The sequence below is a fragment of the Sylvia atricapilla genome, chromosome W (assembly GCF_009819655.1).
Source record: "Sylvia atricapilla isolate bSylAtr1 chromosome W, bSylAtr1.pri, whole genome shotgun sequence".
Lineage (NCBI taxonomy): Eukaryota > Metazoa > Chordata > Aves > Passeriformes > Sylviidae > Sylvia > Sylvia atricapilla.
Window position 1 is genome coordinate 20,908,762 of NC_089173.1, and position 25,314 is coordinate 20,934,075.

Below are 25,314 nucleotides of genomic sequence, written 5' to 3' on the forward strand. Positions count from 1 at the left end.
GTGGGCAGAGTGATAGTAACAACGGTACCATCCAACTTCAGCCACACACTCTAGGTCCAGTCTAAGGTCTTTTTATACGGTTTATTTGTCCTGAGGCTAAGTCCATTGAAAGTCTAAATATTCATATATTTCTTTATTTCCAAGCGAGGTCTTGAAAGGGGTTCCAGTAAGTATGAAAAGACGTTGATAGTCTTCCTGGATCTTGTCTTTGGGATGCTGATTTGGTGTTGCCTCAAGTTTGCCTGCTTTTCACTGTTTGCATTTTGTTCTCACGCAGCTTCAAGTAAACTATGTACGTTTTTAGAAAATAATCTCATGTTTACATTCTTCTCCTCTGGGAGGAGAAAGATGATTGATGGTGATGTTCACCAACGAGGTCAAAGAGGTGGCTACCTGTGTAGCCAATCTTGGCCTGTCTGTAAATTTGTATATATATGGAGTCAGAAAAATAAAGTAGAAGCTTTCCTGCTTGACCTCCTGCTGGCCTGCTTCGTCCTTTTGTGCTCCTAACAGCAGCCGCACGTGTGACCCTCCATCACAATTTGGTCATCCTCTGGATCCCCTATCAAGATTGATATCAGATGTCGAGCAGCTGTGAAGTACAGGCCCATCATTGATGAATGGGCCATCTCCAGTCCGGCCATGTCATTTCTGTTGCAAATGTTGTAGTTTCACAGCTTGCACCACAGGTCTTGGAATCTCGGAGATGCCCTGGAGTAGCTTTTTAATAGACCAAATCTTTGATACACGAATTTATCCATTACATTTACCACAGCCCCCACCTTTTTATTTATCCAATAAATTCATGTTCTACAGATCTTAGTTTTTTCATTTATCAATTATCTTCATATTTCTCCCATTCATCCTGTGTTATCTTACAGTATTTCTGGAAGGATAAAATCTTTTCCTTGACTTTATTTTCAAAAAATTTTTTTTTTTTTTAAGGCTTCTGCCACTTTGTTTCTCTTTTTTAACTTCATTAACTTAGATGCTTTGGAAAGCTGTCCAGTTTTTCCTCCAGCTAGTTCAGGGTCAGTGGGTAAAGCAGCAATTTGCATGCCTTGTACCACTGAGTGAATCAGTCGAATGAAACGGGATGAGACAAGGTAGAAATATGATTCTGGCTATTGAGCATAAGATAAAAAAATATTACCTTTTTTACCAAATACTTTGCCCAAACAGCTGGTTCCACCATGAGGCCTGAAGTACAGAATTCCATTTCTGAACAGGCACATGGACTACCTTTTTAATTTCAGCTGCCAATCCTCTTATTGTTTTCCCATACTTATCAATTCAATATAACATTTCAATTCATTGAATTTGTTACAGACTCTCCCTTCTGCCAATAAGTAATCGAAGGCCAACCTATTTTGATACACAAACGCCCCCATTTGAGAATGCTGTTTGGCCAATAATTTCAAAGCCTCTGAGGTGTTGTTGGATACTATTTCTATATTTAAAAGATAGATAGGCGTTCAGTATTCCCAATTCTCATCATTTGCCTAAGTTGCAGGACCATAATATTCTATTATTCTTTTGGCAGGCCATTCTTCTTCTTTGCATTTTTTACTTCCCCCTGCTAAAGGCAGCCTTTTTTCAAATCTCTTTTCTGTCTATCTAAGGTTTCATATAGTGGGCCCCCCAACAGATTACCTTCTGTCCTGGGTAAAACTGAAAAATGAGGGCCTAATCATTCCCAAAGTGCATGATCTCTTCCAATTTTGAGGTAGTTCACTATAAGCCTTTTCCCCACATATCCAGTAGATGCCATCAGGGGCTTTCTACTTTATGTTTACCTTTTCAGGCTCTTTCCAGTACTCTTCAAAGGACTGGTAAGGGTTGCCTCCAGGACTCTTATACCAATATAATCGAATTGACTCAAACCATTCACAATTATCCATTTTTTCTTGGCTCCAAAACCCCTTTGGGGGGTCAGGCTGCCAGACTTTTGACTTGATATTTGAATTTCTTGCTAGGGTGGATATGCAGGGGGTGTAGCCTACCAATTCAGTGTATTCCTTACTTTTCCTGCTGATACAAATCATTCCAATGATTCTTTTGTTTAGAATCCACCCTTCAGGTCTTTGAATAGTTTTTGATATCTGGGTATTGTCCCATTTTAGGAATTGTTCTGGAGTCAAACCCTCACCTTTCCATGGCCATTTTTCTGCTGATTTTAATCCTCCGCAAATCCAGCAATTAGATAGACCTAATTCAGTGGCAATTTCTTGCATCAGATCTATAAATAGGTTCTGATTTGGAGCAGGTAATCCCCAATATTTATATTGTTTTTCCAACTGCTCATAATGTTCACTTAATGTTTTTAATCTTCCTTGTTCAATTCTTTTATTTTTTGCTTCTGATTCCTGTCTCCTTAATTTTTGTGTTAACATTTGCACCTTACTTTCAGGGTTGAGTCCTTCCTCATTTCTTGAAAAACAGAAGGTCTCATCAAATTGTAAACATGCCCTATCATCTTCTTGATTGAGGAGATCCAATACTATGGGTTCGTTTCCTGAAAGTGTTTTTACCTCATGTTTTAGGTTCTTTCCTACCCAATAGATTTTTTCCATCCATAGTACATATTTCTAATTTGTTTTTGTCATAGCATAGTCTATTAATTTGATAGTACCCCAAAAAATAATTTCTTTCTCCCACCTATCTACACAGTCTGGTTACATTGGTCACACATAGGTATAATTGATATCTTTCCTGTTTCCCATTTGTAAATTCTGTGTGCTTTTGACTGTCTGTCTAGTAATTGTCCTCGGGTCATGGCATACCACCCCTTTTTCTGATTCACAAATTTTATATTGACTACCATTAAAGAAACAATATCCCTTTCTCTTCTCCCCTGGACAATCATAATATGGTTGATACTTCAGGTTTTTATTTTGTCCCTTTTGTGTAACTTCCAGGCATAGTTCACACTCCTTCATGAGGGTCAGCCTCTGCAGATTCTCGGGGTGAGATCCCCCCACTTCGCTCAGGACTAGGCTCAGGTCTACGAGGACTTTCCACCACAACATTCTTCTGCCTTTCCCTTCGCCCACGGGGCAGCAGTCCGCGGCGGGGTAACCCATTTTCTTGGCAGCAGGCATATGTTTCTGGGGTCCTGTTGGCCTGAGCTGCAAACCTCTTTTTAAAGACACTCCACCGGGAGAACCTGATTGTATCTGAGTAGCAAGGTACTTAGATTGTCCTTCAGCACTCAACATCTAGCACTTCAGCCTCTGCATCCAATTGTCCTTTTATTCCCTTTTTATATATTTGATACCACTCTGGAGAATCTAACTCCAGTAGACCCAAGCTAGTGGCAATTACTGAAAAAACAACTAGTCTCTTTTTGCTCTTCTTTCAGACAATTAGTGCACAATTCACTTGGTTTACACTCCCCTTTACAATGGGTAACCCAAATATGCTTACAGTATACACACTTAAAGTAAACAAAGGGAAAACAATCACAGTTTGGTTTTATACAACTTATCTGATCCCCTCTGTTCATTTGTGGTGGCATTGAAATCTGATTTTCAAGTCTCCAGGAGACAAAGACACTCTCCACTTTGGGGCAGTGACTTGAGACTCAACCTTCTTTACTCTTGAAGAGTGCGTCCACCCTTTTCTGCAGTCCTGATTGCTGTATCTGTAGTAAGGACAGTGAAAGGACCTTCCCAATGAGGTGCCAGAGGGAATTCCTTTCAGGTTTTTTTATCAAAACTTCATCACCAGGATTTTGTGAATAGCAAACCCCAAAGGGTCACTTGGAGGAATGAGTCCCTTTCTCTGTAGGTCCTGTAGATTTCTGTTTATGGCAATTAGATATGGCTGAATCTGGATATCCTCTATTTGAGGATGCCCAACCAGCATTCTGTGTCTGTAAGGCATTCCATAAAGCATTTCACATGGTGACAATCTTGTTTCTGAATGAGGTATAGTTCTTATGTTTAAGAGAGCTAGAGGAAGGCATTTTATCTAAGACATTTTAATTTATCTCAAAAATGTTCTGCTAGAGCCTGTGTTCCCCAATGTGTTTGCTGATGCAATCTTTTCAGAATTTTCCTGGTATATTCTTTTGATACCAGTTCCCTTCCATCAGGTAATTTCCACTTTCCTTTCTCTAGCTTACCCCCTATTTTTTCATATTCCTCAATTTCCTTCTGAGAATGGTAAGGGGGATATTCCAGGGTCTCCCTTTGCGGAACCTCGGAGATACTTACTGTGAGCAATGCTGCTCTTTTTGCCTCCTTGTCTGCCAAATTATTTCCTCTGGTCTGGAATTGCATACCCACCTGGTGTCCTTTGACATGGACAAAGGAGATTTCTTTTGGATCCCTGATTGCCTCCAGGATTTGCTTTATTATTTCCCCATGAATTAACCCTCGTCCTCGAGTGTTAATTAAACTTCTTTCTTCCCATATTTTACCAAAAGTGTGTGCAACTCCTTAAGTGTATTTTGAATCAGTGAAGACAGTGCCTCTTCTTCCTTTTAATCTTTTGAGTGCCTTTAGCACTGCATATAATTCGTAGGCTTGGGCAGACCAATTTGCCTTCAGAGGCCCTGATTCCATTACTTCTCCAGATTTGCCATTTACTATGGCATATCCTGATTTCCTTTTTCCTTTTATTACTATTGCTGATCCATCTACAAACCATTTTTCTTTTTATTCCAATTTTTCCTCTCCCAGGTCTGGTCTTACCTTGGTTTGCAGTTCCACCATTTCAGTGCAGTCATGAGTGGTTTCCTCCAGTACCTCTCCAAACAGAAACTGGGCTGGGTTCTGAGCAGCTGTTGTCTTAAGTTTTAAACCATGTGAATGCACTAAAATAGCCTTATACTTCAGGAGCCTGGCATCTGTGAGCCATTTATCTGCCTTTTGCTGCAGAATACTCCTTACATTGTTTGGTGAGTATACTACTAGGGGAGCCCCAAATGTTACCTTTTTACCAGCAGAGATACTGCCACAATGGCCTGCAAGCAAGTGGGCTATCCCCTGATTACTGGATCTAAAAGCTTAGAGACATATCTTACAGGTTTCTTTTTTCTTTTTTTTCTCTCTGCCCAATCCTGAGTTAAAACACCATGAGCAGTGTGATTACTGACATCTACAAACAATTGAAACTGCCTTTTTACATCTGACAAATTCAACACAGGAGCAGTTATTAGTGCCACCCTAACCTTTTAAATGTTAATCTATCTTGTTCAGTCTATTTTACTCTATTTGTATTTAGTTTCTCATAAAGAAACTTTATCTTTTTACTATATTTTTCAATCCATTGTCTGCAGTATCCTAATAGTTCCCACAATTGCCTCATTTCCCTCTTGGGGGGGGGGGGAGGGGCAGAGCTATAATTCCAGCCACCCTTTCAGGATCTAATTTGTTAAAATAATCCCGATTTTTTAGAGGGGAAGTCCAAAAGGCATCTTTAGATTTATTATACTGTATTACACATTCTCCGGAGGGTCCCTGTTTAGAATGGTATAGGGGATTGGCTACGACGGGGAAACTTTTAATTGAAATTGGTTCAATTTTCAACCTCCCCACCCGGGACTGACACGGGGACCGGGACTGGGAAGGGACAGCCCCCCTGCTCTGGTGTGTGTGCTCTTGTCTGTGTTGGCAGCAGCAGTGAGCCTGCCAGAGAGAGTTAGGTTACAAGGGCTGGGTGGGGACAGGACTCCCCGGGGTTGGGGAGGAGCATGCGCAGACTGCACTCCTGCCGGCGGGAGTCGCAGCCGCGCAGAGACACTGAAGATGGAGGGAAGGGGAGGGTTTCACCTGTCAGGTTTGGAGCGGGCGTTTCGGAGGGGGGGAGAGCCTGGGCTTGTATGGGTTTGGAGTAAAAGTTCCATCTAACACACAAGGCTCTTTTTGGTGCTTGCTTTTTCCTTGCCCCATTATATTAAAAAAACTTTCTTACCATTTTTGGTGGTGGGTCTCGCGCTGAATTCCTTCTTAGCTTCTGCTAAGAGCTGGGATCCTTTCCCAAACTGTTTTGTCACAAACCAGATTCCGCTTTTTGGATTACTTACACGTCCAATGAGCTGAGCTGTGGGTCTGTTCGTCCAGCGATAAAAACTTCGGTTTGCATCCTGGGCTTCTCACCAGCCCGTAGCTAAAAAGCTTACCAGTTTCCTGAACTCAGAGGAACGTCTCCTTTCCTTTTACCTTCCTTGTGATCGGTTCCCCAGACACCACCACCCCCACCCCACCCCCCCCCCCCGAGTCTGGGTTTGATGAGCGAAATGAGTTTTCCTCGACTCGCTTCCCTGTCAGCCAACCAAGTCCGTCGCGGGAGTTGGAACTGTGGCTTCCAGGGCCGTAGTTGTTCTGTGACCAGGTCACATCTCATTCACTCACCCAATCACCCTCACTCAACCAGCAATACTTACAGCTATTTTCTTGTGTGGAATCTACGTGCACGGAGAAATTTTATGACTGAAAACAATACCCCTAGGTCTTTCCTGAGTTCTTTGAATCAAAAAAAAACCCCTCTTTTATTGTGGCGTTTAACCTAAATTTACTTCGTGATTCAATAGGTGGTACAGAGTTTCCCACTTCGCCGGGCCGCCAAAAATCGGCGGGGCGCCTCCCGAGCAAAGGGTTTTCCGCAGCGCCGGTATTGAATCCAAGTCACGGCACCAAGCTGTTATAAATGATAAGAAGCCAATTCAAAATAACAGAATTTATTTCGCAAATTAAAAAAAAAAAATATTAAAAGCCACAATAAAGTTGGACAACATCGATCGAATGCTGGGTGGGCAGAGTGACAGTAACAACGGTACCATCCAACTTCAGCCACACACTCTAGGTCCAGTCTAAGGTCTTTTTATACGGTTTATTTGTCCTGAGGCTAAGTCCATTGAAAGTCTAAATATTCATATATTTCTTTATTTCCAAGCGAGGTCTTGAAAGGGGTTCCAGTAAGTATGAAAAGACGTTGATAGTCTTCCTGGATCTTGTCTTTGGGATGCTGATTTGGTCATCCTCTGGATCCCCCATCAAGATTGATATCAGATGTCGAGCAGCTGTGAAGTACAGGCCCATCCTTGATGAATGGGCCATCTCCAGTCCGGCCATGTCATTTCTGTTGCAAATGTTGTGGTTTCACAGCTTGCACCACAGGTCTTGGAATCTCAGAGATGCTCTGGCATAGCTTTTTAATAGACCAAATCTTTGATACACAAATTTATCCATTACATTTACCACAACCTGATTGGTCATTATTAAGAACTTGTGAGCTAGAGTAGGTTTTGGGGTGCTGGCCACCTCAAAAAAGCTGCTGTCTACTACAAGAAATTTGGAGAAAGGCAGGGACTCGTCAAAAGCTCTCCCTTCTCATTTGTAACAACTCCCTACACACCACTCTCACGCAGTCAGACAAGAGTCCCTTACCGGCTCAGCCCCAGGTTTCCCATAGTGTCGGGATACAAATCCCTCTGGGCCCCATCCACACAGGCCCAGGACTGTCCAGAAATGTGAGGACTGAATTAGAACCTTCAGAGAAACTAAAATGCATAAATTGTCCGGGGCGGTCGGTGAACTGGTGGCTGCTGGGGCCACCACGGCCAGGCCACCGGCAGCTGGGTTCCATCTTTCAGGCGCCTGTACCTCACCCACAGAAACCGCAGTGGTTCTGCCAAAACCACAGCTGAGTCTGGCCCCGCTGGCCCTGCGAATGGCCCTGTGCCTGGTCCCAGCGAAACCATGAGAAGCCCCTTCAGTCCCGCAGATAACTTACCCAGCCTCGTAGACGAGCGCTCAGACACCACAAGCAGGCACCCCCTCCGGCCAGTTGTTCCCCCCGAATGAACAGGGTTTGAACATGGTGGGGGTTTAGTGTCCTGCAGCGCTATTGCGCATGTGCAGCACAGCCATCCGTACAGCAAAATGGTGTCTCCCTGCGAAGACCTTCTGTACAACAAAATGGCTGCTCCCTGTGTTTCCGTACAACAAGATGGCGGCAACCTATATAGAGCATGTGCAATGCTGCCGATGCCATTTTGTATTCACCGAGACTCACAGCCTCCAACTATAGCGCCATCTCTGGCTGCAGGGTCAGGTGGCCTCGGAACGCCGGCAGCGTAGCCACCATAACTCCAGTTGGCAGCGAATGCTGGCGGCTCAGAACTGCCACCAGTGGGGATCCACTTGGCAACCCTGCTGCAAAGGCTGTCAGCCTTGGGGGCAGGCAACCCCAGAGCACGGCCAAAGATGTCTTTATTACCCCCACCATCCGCATAGTGATGGGCCCTGGAATCAGAAAAACATAATTGCAACTGAAATATGGGGTTAGAAACTAGAGGATATTAAAACTCAAATACTAATTAAAGGATAGGCATTCAGATGGTGTGTAACAGCAGGGGGTAGAGTGCAGGTGTCTGATAAGGATAAAAGACAGGAAGGCAGGATTACCAAGGACACTGGAACTGGCAGGCGCCTCAAGCACCAAGGACTAGATAACCCTGGCTTCAAAGCTTGAAATATGACCAGAGGATTAGTGGGCATGTGCAAGACAGCAAGGTCAGAAGTTCATCTCCGAGGAAGACTATCCTTCTTCATCTCTGAGACCCCCAGGACGACCACCAGAGACACCTGCGCAGGCATAAAGGACTGATAAGACAATTAACATATGAAGCAGAGAGAGGAGGAGCCAAGGAATGTATATGCATAGGTGTATTGTGAAATTTGATGCATATGTAACATTCTAGGGGATAAAAGAGAATGGAAGTGAGTGAGGGGCGCAGGTGCCTTTGGAGAACTACCCTGCATCCCGCCCAGCGCTGAATAAATTACATACCTACTTTAAAACTCACTTTGTCTCTGAGTTTTAGAGTTTTTCCGCGTGTCACAACCACCTGACATCACAGCACCTACGAGTCCCCCAGCTTTTGCAGATACAGTGGTATTTACCCCCCCACCCCCACCCCACCCCCCCCTCCCCAGTTCCAACACTAGATTTTTACAATGCTGCAAAGAGGAGGGGGAAAAGAAGTAACAGGGATGATGAGGGGCTCCTAGCTATGCCACTATATACAGAAATAAAGCAAGGAATATCAGAGCCATATATCACATTTGTAGATCACCTAATATATGTAATTGAGAGACAATGCACGGATGACCTGGCATATCCTTATCTGCTTCAAAACTTTTCCTTTGTCAATGCTAATGAGGAATGCAAATGAATAATTATAGCTTTGCCTGACCCACAGCCTACCTTACTTCAAATGATCAAAGCTTGCAAAAAAACCCCCAAAACATTTCACAGTATATCACAAAAGCCATTGCTGTTCTTAATGTAACCCTTCAACAGAATAACGCAAGGGCAGCATTGCTGGCAAAGACCACCAGGAGATTTTGCTACAAATGTGGGAAGCCTGGACATGTCATTAAAAATTGCCTAGAACTGGCAGGAGGCACAAGACCACCTTACCATTGCCCTAGATGTAAAAAGGGGAGACATCATGCAAATCAGTGCCATTCCAATCTAGATGTAAATGGAAAACTCCTGCCTGGCTTCCTTCCCCCGCTCACCTGGCCTAGCTGTAGTGAATGCAGCCACCGCCAAAAAGAACAATGTGATGGACAGCAATTAACTTGCAGTCTAATGTATAACGACAAAACAATAGAGTTACAGATCTCCTGGATACAGGAGCGAAGGTAACAGTGATTTCTCAGCTGTTCTGGCCAAAGGACTGGACTTTAGTGACACCTTTAGTTCCTCTTGCAGATATCGATGCCACAGGATGTCTACAAAGCAGGTGCATGATCACAGTTAAAGGACCTGAAGGGAAGACAGCAGTTATTCGTCCCTTCGTTGTGCAGAAATCTATCACAATATGGGGAAAAGGCCTACTATCACAATGGAGAGCAAAAATAGAAGTGGATTTTTAATTGGAGTAATTTACTATATTTAAAGTCTGAGTAATGTTAAGTTATATTTTATTACTTGAGTATTCTCTTAATGCTAAGTTCTATTAAGATTAATTTCTGTTAAATTATTAAATTCTGTTAAATTATTAATTTCTGTTAAAAGTATGGTTCAGTTTAAGCAAATTAAGTTAAAGTATTGTTTAGTTTAAATTACGTTATTTTAAGTTCTGTTAAGTTTGGGCCCTTTTAAGTTTAGGGTACATTTAAGTGTTGTTAAATTTAAGTGATATTACTTTTAAGTTTTGTTAAGTTTAAGTTTAAGTTTAAGTAATGTTATGTTTATGTTTTGTTGCATGTAAGTTTTATTAAGTTAATATACTTTAAGATTTCTTTCTGTCAATATTTATTTTAATTTTATTTAATTAAAAATTATCCTAGGTTTTGTTAAAATATGCTTATCTAATTTGCAAGGTTTAGGTTTTTTTTTTAGAAATAAGATGGGACAGTTGTGATGAAACACTAATAAACACCTGTTTGTTGATGGAAGAAGATGCAGTTTACCACATCCTTGATTTCATGAAAGGTTTATTATTCATTATAATCTCTGCCTTTTTATCTTCCATAGATAACACAGAAGAGTCAGTAACAATTCCACATTGTGGCTGTTATTGGTTGTAAGCTGTTTCAGTCTTTTCCTGTATTTTATCTCAAGGTTATAAGTACATGTCTGTTTAAAAAGGTGTTATCTCAACTTCTTAAGATGATTAGTGCTGATATATTGATTACATAATGTGAATTTGCTGATTTTTTATATTTATAGTTGACTTTTATATGTTTTAATATCTCTTTTGTAATGATCAAAAAAGACACGTGTCATTTTAAGATCCTTCCTTATGTTTTTTAATTGCTTAAGCATCTCATAACTGCTACTATTGAGAGTCTTGTTTTAAAAATATGTTAAGAGACACCCCTCTAGTTTAGAGCCTGGGCCCTGGCCATGCCCTGACTCTACCTAGATGGGATGTTTTGCCAATAAGCCCAGATATTTTCTGCATCAAAACTAGATTCAAGTCACTTTGACTTGGCAATTTGACCTTATAAATATGACAGCTAGACTGACTTTTGGGGTGGACCTGGACACCTTGTCCAGGAATGGATGTCCAGGTCCTCACTGAAACAAAGTTTGTCAGCTGTTGCAGACTCTAGGGTGGTGGTACAGTATTTTAGTGATTAATAATCATCCAACTTCACATATGTTATTGTTAACAGCCATTAATTATGCCTGTCATCTGAAATATTCTCATTTGTGGTACCTGAATTTTGTCCTGATTGCTGTCAGTTCTCAAGAAGAGTCATGCACTTATGCAATTTTTTGTATTTCCAGGTGTGAGAATACACAAGTCTGAGAGTAAGACAGACTTAATTAGCATAACTAGTCTGGTGACTAGGATGCCGTGGCAAGGACAAACAGAACTTTGAGCTTATGAGAAGATGAGATTAAAACCTGCTTAAGAGAAAAGATTCAATCAACCTCCTACGATAAAGATGTTGTATAATGCATGAGTTGCTTGTATGATCTTCTAACCTAATTATTGTAGTAGAAATTATTAACCTCACTGAAATGGTATATAAGACTTGGAACACCTCAGTAAAATTGAATTCTGATCATGAATCAGTCTTCCCGTCTCTCCATCAATCGCCGATATCCAGGGATCAAGGTAAAACAATCAAAAATACATGCCCAGTCAGTAAGCTGGTGCAAACTCCTGTATCCATGGGAGCAATCAACCTACAAGGATTGCAGAGCTTGCAATTATAGCACACAGATCACATCAAATACTCATCTTTTGAGAAATACAAAATATCTGTCAGGGTATATATCCTTAAGTGCAATTTTACATCTGTACACACAGGGAAAATTAAAAGAAAATCCTTTCGTTTTGATCAGAAATCCAGAAACAGGACAAACTGAAGGTACACTTTCTCTATTTACCTGGGGTAAAGGGCTTGCTTGTGTTTTTTACAGATACAGGAGACACAGGTGGATTCCAGCAAAGAATGTGAAACCATATCAAGCACAGAAACAAGCTAACAGCTCCAAGAACAGAGAAGCAAGCGCACAGACGTGAACTGCGCAGAGACTATAGCTGATGACAGACATCTTTTGTCCCATGTGCAAGAACTGTGAACCTTGGGTTTTGTGTCAATGTAAAATTGTGGGAATCGTTGGTATTGTAGAGCTTTATTGGCACAAGCCTGGTGTACATCATGTTATGATTTAGAAACCCAAAGTACAAAGCCATTGAATTGTTAGCTGCAGTGGGTCACAAAGAAGAAAATTTCTCCCGTCCTCCTATTCTTAGGGAGGAATGTAGAAGAGAATTTTTGAGAAAATCAAAAGAGATTCAAATTTGCAGAGTTGAATGCAAACAAAATAATTTAGTGCCTTATATTTGGCTGGTCTCAGAACAAATTTGGTAAAAAAAAAAAAAAAAAAACCAAAAAAAAAAAAACCAAAAAAAAGGAATGTGCTAAAAGATTTGCTTGGAAATTAAGAATGAATAAGAAAGTGCCTTAAATCAAAAATTAGCCAAAGAAAATGCATGAAGTTAAATTAGATATTATTTCTATATCTTCTTATTTCTTTTGCCTTCAGTAATGCAGCCTTACCTGTCAATCAACCAAAGATTCATAATTGAGGATTTGTAGTGCTGAAGAATTCCTTCGTTAGATAATAGTTTAAGGGAAATATGGAGCTCAATTGAATGTTATGCTTATGCTTTTGCTTACTTGCTTTTAGTAATTTACTTGCTTTTAGTAATGCAAATTTGCCAGTTAGTCAACATAAAATAAACATCTGGGTGGCTTTAGGTAATGCATCAGGCTTAGATACTATGTCTGTCCAATACAACCCCAGAAAAGCCATTTTCCACCTGTCTAGTTGGTGTGCCACTGGATGCTTGGCCAATTCCAGAAGAAATTGGCAGAGCCATTCAAGGTACACTCACAGGATTATCCACATGGGCTCTTTGGTCCTTAGTAGGTGCATGGGACTGGTGGATTCCTCACTTTCCCAAGGCACCTCGTGAACCTGAAGAACTGGAGATCCTTGGTTCTGTAAGCATGACCTTTTGTGCCAAATTTAACTATACAGGGAAAGATCAATCTTTGATCAAGGCTGTTTCTCCCTACCACTTTATATACAAAAATCTGAGTAATTGGTGTAATCATGCTTCTTTAGTTCAGTCTGCATTTAATGATAGTCCCTTTTGGTTACCACGGAGAATGTTTTTCATATGTGGAGATAGAGCCTGGTCTGCTGTTCTAGCACACATCATAGGTGGACCATGTAGCTTGAGAAAACTTACTCTGCTAACACCCAGTGTAATAATGTTTGCCATCACGAGATGTAGAGGAAAAAGATATATCCATCAATATGAGCCAAACTACAAAGAAGATTTTAAACCTTGGAGTTTTGGAAAAGGGTTCTCAGCACCTCTCTTGCTACCACAACTTAGTTCACCAGTAGCACTAAAACAACTGGATCAGCTAATGGGTTGGCTGAGTAAGCAATTCAATACTACTTCTATTGCATTAGGTGATATGTTAGCAGATGTTAAAGATAGTAGACATGCAACCTTACAAGACAGGGTCACAACTGATTTTCTCTTATTAGCACATGGACATGGGTGTGAAGATTTTGAAGGGATGTTGTGGTGGTTTAGCATGAATGTGAAAAGGTTTTTTTCCTAAGGAAGTTCTAGCATGGATTGTGATTGACAGCTTGGCTGACGAATGGGAGTATTTCTACATCTCTGGAAACAGTCTTGAAACAAATTCCAGGATTCGGCCCCTTTTCCTTTCCTGACCAGCAGGAAGGAAACATCATCTCGTGAGTAGGGGTTCGGGCTGGGCCCCCCGGGGCCAGGCCTGCCGGGCCTCAGGGGGGGCCCTGCCTGTAGGAGAGCGGTTGAGGCTGGCTGTGTCCCCTCTGTCCCCTCCCGTCTCCTCTGATGGGAGAGGAGGAGGAGGACTGCAGACCAGCAGTCTGGCCCTGCGCCAGGACCACAGTGGCCGTGCTCTGGGCCTTGGTTGCCAGAGCTGCTGGTCCAAAGGAGGAGAGACTTTTTAAGAACTTTTCTCTGGAGCTCCAGGGAGCTCATCCAAGTTTGAGTCGCTTTAGATCTGACCAGGGCGGAGGAGGTTTCGTCCATCAGCATTCCTGAGCATGCGCTCTCTCTCTCTCCTTTCGTCCCCCCACCATCACCTGTGGCCTTGAAGTTCTGGGAGTCCGCTGGAGAGGAAAAAAACTGAGCAAAGACTTTAACCCTTTTCCCTCCTCCATGGAAGACAGAGTGATTTGAAATGTAGAGAGACAGCATTGAGACAAAGTCAGTGAAAGAACTGAGAAAGACTATTGGAAGATCGGATGGAAGAAATGGACGTTTCTGACCAGACTTCTCTAGATGTGAATTATGGGGAAATGGACTGTTTTTGCAATATCCTAATGCTGCTTGGGGGAATGCAAATTCTAGCCAAAGGGTTGTGGGTATTAATATACATGGGTTTTAATTGAGAATTTTGAATAGAATATGTCCCTGGCTCCTGGGAAAGAACAAGGAGATCTCTATTTCTTTTGAGATAGAGGTGAATTTAGAGATGGAAGAGAATCCCTGTTTTGTACTAGAAAAGCATTCTTAAAACAATACCCCAAACATGTAGAAGCCCATAAACAGTTTGGAAAACTGTTATATGAGTGAGACTGCACAGATTCTGCAAAAATTCCAGGCAGTTGCAGATCTGTGGCCTTGAAAGCCACCAGACCTTTTTCCTGTGGCGTGTTCTCCATAACCCTAGAGAGAGTCCTCTCCCAAGGTGATGTATGATCGTGTTTAAATGGTGGCAACTGATTGAAAATCATATTTTTCTCTCTGTGGTGAGTGGGAAAGTGAACAGTTTGGAGGGGAAAAGGTGTTTGAATGTCTCAGAATGTCTCATTTTTTTTCTCTTTTTCTTTAGTGTATATTAATAAAATCTATCTGTTTTTACTTTTAAGTTGTGCCTGTTTCGCCTTTTTGTCCCAAAGTCCTATCTCCCAGTTGATAAATGAAATTTGGCAAATGTGAAACCACGACAGATGTGTTGTATGAATTTATCTGATCACTTAGAATACATCCATAAGAGCATACAACAACTTAAGGAAGGTACATCGAAATTTAGAGTTGATGATGGGACTTGATTAGATAACCTATTTGATAGATGGAATTTAACATCATGAGTGAAAGAGCTTTTAACAATGGGTCTATACATATTAGTCATCATAAAAGTTGTTCTGATAATGATGCTTTTTTTGCTCCAATGCATTCAATAAATTATTATAGTTACGATTTAGGAACAGCTCAATTAACAATATGTAAAAACTCTGATTTCCTCAGAGGGCATTATAGCAAAAGGTTTATTGAAAGACAGACTCTTTTATACACTGTTTCAGTACAATGAATATGATTGGTCATTTGGAACAACACCTGTCAATCATTTCTTACAAGTAAACAAGTTAGGAAAACACCAGGTGTCAGGAAAAGGGATATCTGCAAGGATTGTTTGTATTCTTCCTTATGATTTCCCAGGCCAGAGAGGGAGAGTTATGTATGTAAGTTTTCCCACAGACTCAAGGTACTGCCTGAAGCATAAAAATCTATTTTCTGACCACTCAGTTCCCACAAATGATCAATAAAGTGATCAAGGGAGTCTTCATGGCTCAAAGAGGAGGGGGAGATGTCAGGATACAAATCCCTCTGGGCCCCATCCACACAGGCTCAGGAGTGTCCAGAAATGTGAGGACTGAATTAGAACCTTCAGAGAAACTAAAATACATAAATTCACACAGACATGAGGTAGAAATGCAGGTTTAGTTTTAAACAAGAGAAGAATATATTAAGTGCCTTAAGCAAATAAGAGATTGAATTAGTTAGTAAGAAAAGGACCTAAAACCTAGTTTAAAGTTCAGTAGCATTGTCTTTTGCAAAGTTACTTAAGTCCTAGACATAACGAAAACAACATAGCCTTGCTAAGCATTCCTAGATACAACAGATTGAGTTATATATGTAGAATTTGTGTAAGAGTTTGTGATTGCTTTCACACATCAATCTTAGCTTAGGATAGGTCCAGCAAGACTGTAGAAAATTCATATTTAAGCCTGATTGGCTAAAAATAGAATAAAATGCACTGCTTTGAAAATGCTAGTGGACGCATGAAACACCAATCACAAATGCCGCTGCTGTTACTGCTTCTGTGGCTGCTACTGATAAAACACTCACAGAACACAGATTATGGGTGCTGTCACTGCTGCTTCTGCTTGGGACTTAGGGACTCTATGTTAGAAGGCTTTCTGCATACTGGCACGGACTGTAGCAACTTTGCTTTTATGAGACTGATTTTAGCGATGCAATAAAGGACTTCTACTTTTACAATTGCCCAGCTTTTGGTCTTCAGTGAAGACATGCCAACCTCTCGACGACAGCATAGCAGAGTCTCAGACCTCTGGTTCCTTTAAGTAATTTAATCATGATGGAGCAACAAAAACAGCTTGAGTTGGTGCCTCTGGGGAGGGACTCTGAACAAAGGAGTCCCTGGGCTTTTTTATCCTCAGTCTATGCATCCATTCTTCATGCACTCTTAATATGCCTCTTGGTCCAATGGTGATTTTTGGTCTGGGGTCTTCTCATTGTTCATTGGCTCCTGCAGAATCTCAGGGTGACCAGCCACCCCTGGCCGGCTGGTGTCACTGATATGCTAGGGCCTGAACAGCAGGCCTAAGTCTGAGTTGACTTACAAGATGAATCTTGAACATGATGCTATTAATACCATTAAGGTTCTTTAGTGAAAAATAGATGATTAAAATATTTGTATTAGTTGTTCTTAATACCAAACCAGCTGTTGTAGAGACATTTGTACAACCTTGTGTAGGATATATCAAGAAATCCTGCCAACGGAGACTTGTCAGTAAAATATTTTAGGCAAAACTCTCCCAGCCATGGCCTGGGCTCCGGTCAAGCCTTGGTCTCAGGTGATCCGGAAGTGGGCCATCAGAACCAGACATTTTCTACAGAGGAAGGTAAAGAAGTCATTTGGGCATGTCAATTTGGGCCTATAAAAACTGGACCCTTTTTTTTTTGGCAAACTGGAGATCTCACCTACAAGTGGAAGCACCACGTAGGATTTTCCCAATTGCCAGGAAGGGTTCTCCAGGTCCTCACTGTGAAACGGAGCTCCCCAGCAATTGCAGACTCTGGATGATGGTAAAGTATTTAGGCAATTTGTGATATATCTTTCTCAATCACTATTCTTTCTCTTTCTTGTACAGTGTTGCAGAATTTCTTAGAGAGTGAGGACATGATTTATATTTGGATTAAGGTTTGAGCTACCCCAGCCTGGGCCCCAAATTCAGGCCTGTGAAGCCTGTGGTGCAGTTAGAAATTATGTTAAGGTGTGCGCATGGGATAGTGGGTTTCTAGGTGTTAATAGGTATAGCTTGTAGTGTGAACATTTTAGCCACCTTAAGAATAAGATAAACAATGTTTGCTTGCATTTTTTTTTCTGACCTGTAATTGTAAACCATACCAAAGTGTATATAACCCCCAATTTGAGATAGAATAAAGAGAGAACGTAATGTTAACCATATTGGTTTGATATGCGTTGCTCTGTCCAGGCTTCCCATGTTTTAGGGGTTCCCTGTTGACAGTACAGTAATGGTTAGATTCATTACCTTGCTTATTTTTACTTGTTGCTAAGGCCAAACAAGTAATAACCTTATTGTTTTACCAAATATATCCTTTAACCTCTGTTTTGCATCACTATTAATAGTAAAAGAATTTTTCCTTCTTTTCCATTCTTCCTATAGGTGTCTGTTTCCATTCTATTGCCTCACAAGCTTTTTTCCTCTTATTTTCTTCCCCATGTCCTGCTGAGGAGGGGGAGTGATAGACCAGCTTGGTGGGCACTTGGTGTCCAGCTGTGAGAAACAAGACTCACTGTTTTAAAATTTTATAAGTTTAATAAGGGATAAAAGGGACAAATTATTAACAGCACTGAGTGCTTGGCAACTGCCAGAGACACGCCAGTTAGCTATAACAACTTTCTTTATATACTTTTTCATTGCATTGATCAAATGCATATTCATGAAGCTTATACATAGTCAAACATTCTTTTGAGTTCTTTTGCATGTTATGGGAATTCTTTAGCTTACTTCGACCTCTGACCCATTGTGCAATAGTGTAGATTTGATTTTTGGGAGTCGTGTATGCCATTTCCTCACAATGATAAATGGGGAATTATTGATAGCTGCAGGGTCAGTGGCAGAAGTCCTTTTCATATCCTTTCTTTTGATGTTATCTGTGTGATTCCTTCAGTGTTATCTAATCATACAGACAGTTTTAGCTATTTTCACAAACTTATCTGAGTTATTCTCACTATTGTCAGTTAGCTATAAAAATGAAAGCATTAGCTGCTTCTGCAAAAGTTAACATTACAATGCACAACACGTAGTCTCTATTTTAATATTTTGCAAAAGCCTAAACTATAATATATGTTTATCACACTAATATATATATATATATATATATAAAATACACATGGCCAGGGCATTGGCACAAAAGCTGACAAATTATACTATATCAAAAACAATTTAAAGTGCTTACAAACTACTACATCAAAACCGTTCTGATTAATAATAATTTGCAAAAGCTAATGCATAATAGCAAAAGCCAACAACTACATAGTTATAAGACAGCCAAGGTCAACCCACCACAAACCCCAACTCTCTCAGCCTTTCTTCATAGAAGAGATGTTCCAGGCCTCTGATCATTTTTGTGGCACTCCTGTGGACCTGTTCTGACAGGTCCATGTCTTTACTGTGCTGAAGACATGTTGTGGGTTAGATTTCTCAGGCAATTTCTTGCCATCTGTTAGATAAAAAAGATGCTGGGAGAAGAAGGGTGCAGGAGTTCAGGACTTCTGGATGAACAACCAATATGATTGAGCAGAAGCCATTTACTGTTTAGATTAAGTTATATTTATACATTCTAAGTCTACTGTTCACATGATCATGCATTATTTGATTGGAGCTTCTATCTTGTCCATGCGTTCAGCACACACCCTTCAGGAAATGTGATTGGTTACAGTCCATCAATTCATTGGGCCTCCTTTATCTAGTTCTTGCATTCTTGGTATTTTGTTTCTCAGGCTCTCCTTTCTTAAATTAGTACTGTTTATGTCTCAGTAACCTTGACCGATTCCTGAGGGTTTGATAAAAATAACTACAGGTAGTTTGGCTGGAGCACCACATCATGGCCTAAGATGTTCAAATACATTGCTACAGAAGGCAATGATGGCTGGGGGGGGAGGGGGTGGTGGAGGAGGGAATGAATAGAAGGTGATTGAGTTAACAAAAGACTGGCTGATGACCCTGGCATTCCAGTGAAGTCCTTTCTGAGTTTGGGAGTTTGGTCTGGGGGTAGGCCCTTCCACTGGAGGTTTTTCGGGAACTGTGACATAGAATTGCCATGATAGGTGTTGGGGCTGGTCCGAGACTTCCTGGGGGTTGGGGGCTGCCAGCTTTCCTTCTGTTGTGGCATCAGGGAGAGCAGTCGCGTGCTACGGGAGTTGTGCATTTGGCTCCGGGACTTCTGCTAGGGTGCAATTCAGACTATGACCAAATCAGCCTGTTTTTCCTTGCTTCTGCTGGCTGCTACTTAGTAGTGCTGAGATCGAACACTGCCCATGGGTTTGCAAAAGGAGCAATTTCCCTCCTTCCTTGCCAGTGTCAGCTAGGGGAAGTGCTGCACCCTTTTCTGCCTTGCCAGAGCCTGCCAACACCCCCTGCCGGCTGTGTTTGAACTACTGCACCTTCCCTGCCTCACCTGAGCCATCAGCACACCCTGCCGATTGTGGTTGTAACTACACCAAAGGGGAAAATGCTTGACGGGTGGGAAACTTCTGTTATTGTGTTGTTGTTTGGTCTGTTCTGTTACATATATATTCCAGTAAAGAACTGCTATTCCTTTTTCTACATTTTTTGCCTGGAAGCTCCATAATTTTTGGAGTTATAATAAATTGGAGGGAGAGGTCTTCTTTTCCATTCCAGGAAGGTTCCCACCTTTTTTGGCAGACATTTCTTTTTTAAACTTAGACAAGACCCCAGAGCTGGACTCAGTACTCCAGGTGGGGTATCACCAGAACAGAGTAGAGACGCAGAATCATCTCCCTTGACCTGCTGGCCATGCTTTTGATGCAGCCCAGGATATGGTTCACTTTCTGGGCTGCAAGTGCACATTGTTGTCTGAATATGATCCAGCAGTGTGCCCATGTAGCCAAGAAGGCCTATGACATCCTGGCTTGTATCAGAATTAGTGTGGCCAGCGGGACCAGGGCCATGATTTTCCTTTGTACTCAGTACTGGTAAGGCTGCACCTTGAATCCTGTGTTCAGTTTTGGGCTCCTCACTGCAAAAAGGACATGAAGGTGCTGTAGCATGTAAAAGGACAACAGAGCTGGGGAAAGGTCTGAAGCACAAGTCATATGAGAAACAGCTGAGGGAGTTCAGGAGGTGTTCACTTTGGAGAAAAGGAGGCTGATGGGAGAACTTTTTGCTCTCTACAGCTACCTGAAAGGAGGTTGTAGCAAGGTGGGGTTCAGTCTCTTCTACCAGGTAAAAAGTGACAGGACAAGAGGAAATGGCCTCAAGTTGCACCAGGGGAGGGCTCAAGTTGTGCCAGGGAAGGTTTAGATTAGATATTAGAAAACATTTCTTCACTTAAAGGGTGGTCAGGCATTGGAATACACAGCCTAGGGAAGTGGTGGAATCACCATCCCTGGAAGCATTCAAAAAGCATGTGTATGTGGCATTTGGGGACATGGTTTAGTGATGAACATGGTCGTGCTGGGTTAACAGTTGGTTTCAATCATCTTAGAGGGCTTTTCCCACCTTTATAATTCGATGATTCTATTGGTAACTCATGTCCAGTTTTTCATCTACCAGTATTTCCAAGTCCTCTACAGACCTGCTTTTAATCCGTTCATCCTCAAGAAGTCCAGGAAGATTCTGGCTATGCACGTGTGTTGTGAACTCAATACTAAATCCAGGGTGATACATCATTGCTAGCCCTTAGGCTTGTTTTTAATTTTTGTTATTCTTGACATGAGCCAAACAGCTCTTGTGGAGCCCATGCAGCTTGAGGCTGTTGCTGCAATTGTTCCCCTGGTGTGTGAGGTACAGGAAGAGGAATCTGGCCTGGGGAGCCTGGCAGTGCCCTGAGGGAAGGGCACCCATGAAGGGCCTATTTGTGCTGGTGGGTCTGAAGTACAGGTACTGCTGAGAAGGTAAGAGAGCTCTTTATGGGTGAGTATGTTGTCCACAAAAATCAGATTCGTTACTCGGTGTGCAACAAACCAATGCACCTGAGAGAGACATTGATTATTTATTTCAGAGTCATGCAAGCCTGGGTGCCTGGTAGTATTCCACAAATCAAGCACACCAGCTATCAGAACTTTTTACTATTTATACATTTTAGCAAACAAAGGAATTAGTGTTCGCTAGCTACAAGTTACAAAGTTCTATTATTAATTAGTATTCTATCTTCTATTGATTAATAATTCTCTCGCTTCTCATGCTAATTAGTCCATATACTCAGTCTTCCTCTTCTTTTGGGTCAGTGAGTTTTCATTTATTAAAAAAAATATGGATATTGATCTAATACCGATATCCAGCTATGACAGACAAAGACTCTCTAACAGTTTGAAGTTAGAAAGTGTGTGTTTATTATGACGCCGGGCAGCGTGTGGGATAGCTCCCAAATACACACGCGCAATTTACAGATGATCACAGGGTCTTTTTATGTACAAGAGTATTGAATACCCAAACCACAAATGCATATTCATAACTCTGGTCCATCCCATTCCCCGCTTCATATGGTAACTAGGCAAAAAGCAATTAAGCATGCATAGTTTGTTCTTTGAAATGGGTTGGTGGTCCTTCTTCTGGGGTGGGGTCTCAAAATGATGAAGTAAGATGGGTCTTCCTCGCTTTGACTTTTTAACCTTTTAGTGTTGCTGACACCCAGATCCTGTTTTCTCAAGACTATCTGATTTATGATCACATTGTATTCTTGGAGTCTATTGATTAAGTTGACAGGCCTCCTGATTTATCAGTTCCTTAAATCCGTCTTCTATTAACAAAGGGAAGTTTACCTCAACAGTATCTAGTTAGCAAAGGGAAGTCTACCTCAGCAATATCTAGTTTAACTAAAGCCCTTAATTTTTCAAAATTAATGTCTCAGTTTCTTGGGTCAGTGGTCCATGAATCAGTGGTCACGATCTCCCCCTGCCAGAATTACCTTTTGCCCAGTCAGACTTGATTTCAGCACAGTTGCTGAGTTGGATTTACTAGTTTGTTCCTTTTCTTGGGAGTTCTGCCAAATGTCCTTGTGGCCTGTAAATTCTGCATTCTGTGTCCACTATCAGGGGTACATCCTTCTCCCAAAGCTTTGGTAACCTCCCCATAGGTCTGAGATCGTCGAAGCATCTCAAGACCTAAACATCAACAAGGCAATACTACCAACAAATAAATTTATTTTAAAACACATGGACATCGCTTAGAGCTTGTTAGCTGCTCTCTGTTTCACAGATTAAATCTCCCTTCTTGTTGATTAGGCTTGAAAATATTCAAAGAATAAAGAACATACTTTTTAAAGAAAATTTTACATATTCCACATTTTGCAGCAGGTACATGCTTCCTGAGTGGTTGGTGGCCCTTCACACTAGTGCCTCTGAGACAGGGGGTGACAGGTTGGGAGAAAGGGGACTGTGTGTGAGTGCCCCTGAGGAGGACAAATCACAGAATATTCTGAGTTGAAAGGGACCCACAAGGATCATCAAATCCAACTGTTAAGTGAATGGCCCATATGAGGGTTGAATCCACAACCTTGGTGTTATTAGCACCATATTCTACCCCCCAACCCCAGGCATGAGGCAACACCTGGTTGTGAGGCCTGTGTGCATGTCTCCAGCAGGGAGCCATGTGGAAACAGGGGACCAGCAGGGTAAAGAGTGGTCCTGTGCATGTGATAGGAAAGATGGATGCTAATGTCTTTACAAAAAACTGGATGGGTGAGAGTCTTTAGGAGAAATGGGTATTAATGTCTTTGAAATGGGTCTTAGGTCCCTACCAACCTAGGGCCGCCCAAGTCTCTCACAGAACCCAGGCAGTTTGACTACAGTTTGAACTCCTGAACTTTAAGGTAATAGTCAAATGGGTCCATGAAAAGTCTATTGCAGAGCCCAGACAGTCTGAACTTCTGGTGGATCTGCAGAACTCAGACAACCTGAACTTCTGAACTTTGTGGGAAAATGATGATACATGTTCAAGGGGGTGAATATGTGGTATTGAATCCTAAGTGGTATGCAACAAAAGGTTAACCACAAGTAATATTGTAACAAGATGTGCAGGTAAAAAAAGCAAGATAGCAAAGCCAGTGAGATGCTAAGTGCCATCAAGAGCAAGATAGCAAGTTTTAAGGGAACTTGCAAACTGCAAAATTAGCTAAAAACAAGTTAGACTGAAAAACAAGAAGCACCAGGCATGTGCGGAAGATAGAGGTAAAAAGTTCAAAAGTGAGGAAGACTACAGAAGACTTCATCAAAAGACCACCAGAAGACTGGCTACCATCACAAAAGGAACTGGCAGATGCACAAAAGTAACAAACTTTTGTAAAACCATGACACAGCTTTATGCAAATATGAGTATGCTAATTGTTATAAATGCCTATTATAAAGTTGGCTTTTCGCAAGGTGTGTGCTATATGATTAATAACTTTGTGGTAAGGATATAAGTTTTTATTTCTGCTGTTAGTAAAGAAAATTAGGCATAGTGGTAGTAGTGATATAGTATGCTTAAACTGTCTGTTTGGCTGGGATAACATCCAGTGAACATGTAAAGAAGACTCTGCTATTGATACACCAACTATCAGCATCTACCATCTGAAGAAAGCATGGACCAAGGCCCAAGCTGGAGGTGATAATGAAGACACAGCCAAGAAACACGCATGCTCTAAAAAGGCGGACCCAAGGAGGGGCCATGCAAAACAGTCCCTGGAATATGGAAACTAGTTTATTGAAAAATTTGAATATTCAACAGATTGATACAATAGAAAGGGTATTTAAAGAAAGTCTCTGAAATAGCAGGTTGTGGACTTGGCTGAGTACCAAGTCACCCGGCTGGCCGTACTTTGCTTTTTTATCTCCTAATTGTCTTCTCTTTTATTAAACCTATTTCTTAAAATTTACAAAAAAGGTGAATCTCGTTTTTCACACTAATGATATGTTGTAATTGTGATGTTGCGTGGAAGAACTTCTAAGATGTAACTGAAGGATAAAAGAGATTGAGTGAGTTTTTGGCAGAGACATTCCCCCCCCTCACTCCCAGTGCTGAATAAACAAATACATGCTCTATAGCTGTCTGACTATAGAGGTTATTTTCTTGCCTAGTTTTGGGCATCAGTAAGTGGTTCGGGAAGGCTGTACCTTCCTTGTACCTCAGCAACGGAGAAAGGAAGAGGGCAACATGCGGTCGGGACTTTTAGGATAAAAGTAGGCTGTGTCCTCTGAAACCTCGAGAGAGAAACCCCACGGGGGTGTGCCCCAGTGGGCTCTCCCTTTATTCGAATAAAGTTGCAGGACTCCTTTGTCTCCTTTATGAACACTGGCTTTTCATAGCGTAATTTTCCGCACAAGTGGGAGCCCGGAAGAAGCTGAGGGCAGAGCCCGGGGCTGAAAGGCTGGGTGGGGCCGGGAGGCCATTTCACTGCCGTCTCTATCACACCCGAGGCCACGGACCCCAGACTGGGCCGCCGCTGCCACGGTGACCGGCCAGTGGCGCCCCGCCCCGCACTGCGCGCCGAGCCCCGCCCCGGCCAATCGGAGGGGTGCTGGCAACTGAGCGAGGTTCTCTTTGTTCAGCCATTTCAGAAGCCTTAGTGGGTATCAGCAGTGAGCTGCGGAGGCAGAGGACTAGCAGCTTCGCTCCCTCGCCAGTTCTCTGCCGTCGGGGTCTGGGATGGTGTGGGTAGGTGTTAGGGCTACGAGGGGCGGGCTGGGACGTCCCATCTCCGGCAGCCGCTGCCTGCGTGCCTACGGGCGGCAGTCGGGCCGGTTGGGTAGCTGGGTAGCCAGCCGCGGGCCCGGCAGCCGTTATGGGTTTTCGCGCCGCCGCTGGGAGGGGAGCCATCATGCTCTCTCTCTCTCTGAAAGGAGTTCCCTAAGAAATATTTGAAAGGAGTGAAATTCCGTGATCATTTTGTACTTTTGTTTGTTTGCTTCCTTGGGGAGCTTGTTAGTTTAGGTGCTTAATGAAAATAGCTGATGGGACTCGTAAAGCCTTTGTGGAGTGACT